This window comes from Scyliorhinus canicula, chromosome 17 (assembly GCF_902713615.1).
Source record: "Scyliorhinus canicula chromosome 17, sScyCan1.1, whole genome shotgun sequence".
Classification (NCBI taxonomy): Eukaryota; Metazoa; Chordata; class Chondrichthyes; order Carcharhiniformes; family Scyliorhinidae; genus Scyliorhinus; species Scyliorhinus canicula.
Genome location: NC_052162.1, coordinates 131,921,559 through 131,928,116, shown reverse-complemented (window position 1 = coordinate 131,928,116; position 6,558 = coordinate 131,921,559).

The window sequence follows — 6,558 nt, the reverse complement described above, 5'->3', positions numbered from 1 at the left end:
CCTCACTTCCACCTATCCCCGTAACCCAACAACCCCTCCCAACCTTTTTGGACACCAAGGGCAATTTAGCATGACCAATCCACCTAACCTGTATGTCTTTGGATTGTGGGAGGAAACCGGAGCACCCGGAGGAAACCCACGCAGACACGGGGAGAATGTGCAGACTCCGCACAGACAGTGACCCAAGCTGGGAATCGAACCTGGGACCCTGGCACTGTGAAGCCACTTGTGCTACCGTGCTGCCCAAACTTAACTCTGTGTTATAGCTGATTACAGTGAGCGACACAGTCCCCAATAGAGGGAGATAAATAAAACCATGACTGATTACAGTGACACAGAGAGTCTCCAATAGAGGGAGGCAAAACCATGACTGATTACAGCGAGTGACACAAAGAGTCTCGAATAGAGGGATGAATAAAACCATGACTGATTACAGAGTGGTAAAGTGAGATACTTTATAAAGAATCATAATTTAGAGTGCAGAACGAGGTCATTCAGCCCATCGAATCTACACCAGCCCTTGAAAGAGCACCCTACTTAAGCCCATCCTCCACCCTATCCCCACCTCACCTTTTTGGACACTAAGGGGCAAATTAGCATGGCCAATCCACCTAACTTGCACACCTTTGGACTGTGGGTGGTAACTGGAGCATCCGGTGGAAACCCAGACAGAAATGGGGAGAAAGTGCAAAGTCCACACAGACAGTCACCCAAGGCTGGAATTGAACCCGGGTCTCTGGAGCTGTGAGGCAGCAGTGCTAACGACTGTGCCACCGCGCAGTCCCTAACCTGGTGAAGCTACAGCACAGGGCTACTTCCCTACCAAACAATGGAAGCAGCTTGGGATAGACAGAACTGAGAGATCCAACCACTAACAGGTCAGATCTAAGCTCCCCAGTCGCAAGTGATGGTGGAAAATTAAACAACCGACTGGTTGAGGAAGCTTCACAAATATCCCGATCCTCAATGATTGTGGGAGACCAGCAAATCAAACCAGGACGAAAGCCAAGTCTGAAGCATTTGCAAGCATCTTCAGCCAGAAGTGCCAAGTGAATGAGACATTTTGGCTTCCTCCTGAGGCCTCCAGCATCATCGATGTCAGTCTCGGCAAAAATGTGGGGGTGGCCACAATGGGAAACCCCATTGGCCAGCTGCCGAGACGGAGAATCCCGCTGCCAGTGCCCACAATGGGAAACCCCATTGGCCAGCTGCCGAGACGGAGAATCCCACTGCCAGTACCCACAATGGGAAACCCCATTGGCCAGCTGCCGAGATGGAGAATCCCGCTGCCAGTGGGGGGGGGGGGGGTGCTGCACCAAAAGCGGGTGCGGTGGGACAGAGAATCCAGCCCCTCATTTTAGGCATGCCTGGTGTTGCTCCTGGCCTGCTCTCCTGCATTCTTCATTGAACCAGGATTGATCTCCTGGCTTTGTGCTGAGGGTAGAATGGGGGCTATGCCGGGCTGTGAAGGTACAGATTGTGGAAGGTATCCTCAATGTGAAGATGGAGCTTTGTCTCCACAAGGACTGTGCGGTGGTCAATTCTAACTTCTACTGTCATGGACAGATGCATCTGCGGCCGGCAGGTTGGTGAGGATGAGGTCAAGTATGTTTTCCCCTCTTGTTGGTTCCCTCACTGTGTGCTGCAGACCCAGCCTTTGATGAGTGAGGGATGAATACATTGAATTGACCTGCCCGACCCAGTTTACAGCTACAGCATCAATATAGCCAGTGGGGCTGATTGACACGGTGACAACACCAGTTCAGAGTATTCACTGCTTACAGGGGAGGCCTGTGTAAGGACCTGTCACAGTATAGGGTACCTCACACGGTGTGTTGGAAGCTGCTGTAGACAAAGTGCGTCCCTCTAGGAGAGCGAGGACCTTCTGTAATGTTGTCCAAATGGATGAAAATGTTGTTCACCTGAATTTCTTAAGGAGTTTGGTGGATGCTGGGAGGATATTTCCCTTGTCGTGGAATCTGGAACAAGGAATCACAGTCTGAGCAGAAAGGTGTTGGCCATTTATAACTGAGGGGAGGGAAGATTTTTTTCCCTCAAAGGGTTGTAAATCTTTTCAATTCTCTGCCCCAGAGACCTGTGGATTCTCGGTCATTCAGCTGATTCAAGACAAGAGATTGATCCGTTTTTGGGTGTGAAGGGAACTAAGAGACACGGGGATTGTGTGAGATGGTAGAGTTGAGGGAGATGATCAAACATGTTCTTATTTAATGGTGAAGCAAACTGAAAGGATGAATGGCCATTTCCTGCTGCTGGTTCTGATGTCATCCTGTTCTCTCTTTCTCTCCCTCTTTCCATCCCTCATCCCACTCCATCCTGCACACAGACTGACTGCACTGTCTAGAACATAGAACATACAGTGCAGAAGGAGGCCTTTTGGCCCATCGAGTCTGCACCAACCCACTTAAGCCCTCACTTCCACCCTATCCCCGTAACCCAATAACCCCTCCTAACCTTTTTGGTCACTAAGGGCAATTTATCATGGCCAATCCACCTGACCTGCACGTCTTTGGACTGTGGGAGGAAACCGGAGCACCCGGAGGAAACCCAAGCAGAAATGGGGAGAAAGTGCAAACTCAGCACAGACAGTGACCCAGAGGGGAACTGACCTGGGACCCTGGCGCTGTGAAGCCACAGTGCTGTCCACTTGTGCTACCGTGCTGCCCAAAGAGACTACCTCTGTCCATGAGCCCAGCTCTCTCCCTCTCTGCGTTTCCTCTTCCCCTCTTTCCCTCTCCTTCTCCCTCACTCTCACCCTTTCCTCCCTCTCCTTCCTGTCTCCCTATAACACACCTTCTCTCCTTCCTCTCTTTCCCTCTCATTCTATTCCCAGTTCTCTTCCCATGCCTCCCCTTCCCCCCACACACTGCAGAGAGACAGAAGCTGGAACTCACAGGCTGCCTATACTTTGTGCAGACAGACTGCTTCACTCATTTCAGCCGATTGCCCAGGCAAGCAGCACAAAACAGGAAGCAGAGGGCCAGGCTGTTTCTCATCAGCGATGGAGTGTGGAAGGTAACCATTCATTCCTCTCACTTGCTGAATTCGGAGATGGGTGAATGGTGGGATGGGGAGTTGTGCGGTGGGGGTGGGGGGGGGGGGGGGTGGCTTTTGTCGCTCGGTAAGAGATTCTGTTGCCTGTGAATCAATGTTGTAGCTGCCTGTCAGACACACACTCTGCTGTGATAGATGGAAAGAGTATTATAGAGAGGGAGAAAGAGTAAGGAGGAGGGAAAAGAGGGGAGGACTGTGTTCTTGGAGTGGGACAGATCGGCAGGAATTCGAGGAAAGGAGCGTTTATGGATTGGGACAGAGAGTAAGATTGGACAAAAAGAGTTATAAAGTGGGAAAGCGAGAGAGGAGGAATTAGTGGGTGACTTATTATCAAGTGAGAGAGAGATAGAATGAGAGAGGAATTAGGGAGAAGAGTGAGTATATAGAGAGAGGGAACACAAAAGGAAGTTGATTGAATTAAGATGCTATAGAGAAGAGAAATCGAGAGGCAAACTATTCTCTTGAAATGTGTTCCCCACTGCATTGTATTGGAATTGATCCACCAATCAATTGTATCTTCATTAATTTATCACTTGTGAATTATAATATTAATCATTCAACACTATTGGGTAGTGAAATGTATTGAGGTAAATTCCACTGAGATGTGGTCCTTATTTCCATCACTGCAGGGAAGTGGGAATTCCCCCAGTATTTGTCTGGGATACATTGCCCACGTATTGTGACCGAGGGTGTAATTCTCCAGGAAGAGATGGGCAACACCCCATATACGGGCCTGTGGTATCTTCTGCATTTGTGGTCCTGGGCTGGATTCCCCCAACAAAGGTGGAAGGGGAAATTTCCTCATGCGACGAGGAATCTCTGGTCCTGGGATGTCTACCCCAATGACTGTTCTTTTGTCTTAAATGGCCAGAGGAATCCCCAGTAACTGACACAACGTTGTGTTTCCCCGATATCAAAGCTTGGTTTGCATTTACCCACAATCTTTTCCCGGTGTATTCCCGAATACCTTGACCGAGGGGGGCTATTTCCCCAAAATCCCGTCCTGGCACATTCCCCAGTTCTAGCACTGACTGTTGTGTTCGTTCCCTGATGGGACTGGAAATCTCTTCAAACAACCCCGGGGGGGTGGGTGGGGGGGGGGGGGGGGGGGGGCGGCACGGTGGCCCACGGTGGCCTGTCCCGCGATCGGGGCATACCGATCGGCGGGCGGCTGGTTCCGTGGGGGCCTATTTTACTCCACGCCGGGCCCCTGTAGGGCCCCCGGGGGCCGACGCAGAGAAGGGAACCCCTGCGCATGCGCGAAAATACGCCAGCTGTAGCGCGCATGCACGGAAATGCGCAGAATCAGACCGGCCATTCCACGCAAGCGCGAACTCGCGCGGGCCCTTCCTCGCAGGCTGGAGCTGCGGGGACCACTCCAGCGCCAACCTAGCAACCCTTGGAAGGGGAGCGTTCCCCATTATCGGGGACCATTGACGCCGGAGTGGTTGGCGCCACTTTTAACTCTTGCGTGGGGACATAGCCCCATTATTGGAGAATCCTGTCCCTGATCCTGTGAATATTGCCTCAATATCTGGTTCAAGGGGGTATTCTCCCAGAGACTGTACTGGGGTAAGGATGATTGGGATAGTTTATTTTCTTCGATGTGGCCAGGAATAACACATAATCGCCAATCCAAAAGTGTATTTCCCCAGTATTGGGTTCTGGGTGAATATGGGTGTGCTGGGACCATTCTCTCTTGTACAGGAGTGGGAATATCCCCCAATATCTGCTCATGGGTTTCACCGCCTGTATTTGTACCTTGGGTATAATCTCCCAATATTTGATCCTGGGGCACATTCCCCCATTGACTCCACTGTGAGATACCCACACACATGGGACTGGGAACCTTACACAATCGCTGGTGCTGGGTTTGTTCTCCATTTGATCAGCATCCCTCATCCCACATTAAACATTCACTCCCTCCGCCACTGACACACAATGCTGCAGTCTGAACCATTTACAAAATGTGTTGAAGCAACTCAGCAACTCTCCTTCGACAGCACTTTCCAAACCCGAGATCTCTGCTACCTGGAGGAACAAAGGCGGCAGACGCAGGGGAGGACGACCATATTAAAATCAGAGATCCGAGGAAAGGGGTGGGGCTGGGGGCCTGGGTGGTGGTGACAACATTTGGGGCTGTGTCTCCAATGTGCACGGGGCTCACACCCTCTGCTTGATGTGTCTCCTCCTTCCCGACTTTTCAAAGAATCCCTTTCAAAAGCAGCCTTCACACTCTGGGCCTCCTGGCACTGTCTAGTGTTTTTTAACAGTGGAAGTGGACTGAGGCTCTTAATTGACAAAAAAAGTATAAAATTATTAAAATATTATAAAGTAGTTATAAATGTATAAAAACCATTTTAATCAGCTTTAGAGACGTGGGGCTGGATTCTCCTCATCCCGACACAGACACCGTTCGGCGACGGGACGGAGAATCCGTTTTCCCGCCGGTTCCGGTATTCTCCGCCCCACTGAAAAGAGGAGCACTCATGGAGTTCGCTACTTTTCAGTGGGACGGAGAATAGTCCCGCTATTCTCTGTCCCTGACCGGCCAAATTCCCGACGGTGAGGTTCTAATCTGGCCCTGCCATTCGGAATCACGCGAGGCAGCTGCGGACTCAGTCCGGGGCCGTCACAGTTGGGGGAGGGCCGATCGGAGGGCGGGGGGAGGGGGGGGGAGTTCATTCGGGACTGGGGTCTATGTGTGCGGACAATCCGGCTTGGGCGAGCGGCTGATGACGGCACTACTTTGGTGGTCCAGGCTGAGTCCGCCATGGAGCACGGCGTGGCCGCTGGAGGCCGCCGCCATGTGTATGTGCAGCCTCTGACCCGGAAGTGCGGGGGGCCGTATCGGCAGCTGGAGCTGCGAGCTCCATGCCAGCTGCCTGCTAGCCTCCTGCAAGATGGTGAATCTGTGGCCTTTTGATGCCAGTTTTCCTGGCGTAAAACACCACAGTTTTCACGATGGCGTGGGGACATAGTCCCCAAAACGGAGAATCCAGCCCGTGTAGTATGTTAGAAAGTAATCAAGGAGCCATTTATCATAAGGATAATGTCCTTATCCATTGGTCCACAAGAGAGGAGCGTCCCACCGTGGCAGGTCTCGAAATTAGAATTTAATCAATCAAAACATCTGGGGTGGGATTCTCCGTTGGCTGACTCCGGAACCGGGAAACGTGATTGGGGGAAGAATCGGATTTGACGCCAGAATCGTGGCAAGCACCGGTTTCACGCCAAATCACAATTCTGTGCCTCGACAGCGGTGTCACTGCGTTCCACTCTGCATGTACAGTAAACGCCGTTGGCATATCATTAGTGGTCTTAACCCGGAATTGTCCGGGGTGTCCGCGATTCCCCACCTCCACTGGGGGGAATTCCCGACGGCGAGGTTCTCTTGTGGTTTTAAAAATCGTCAGACAGGTGCTGCGGCTGATGAGGAAGAGAGAGGAACTGGGACACAGAGAGGGCAGACCGTGGGCAGCCGGG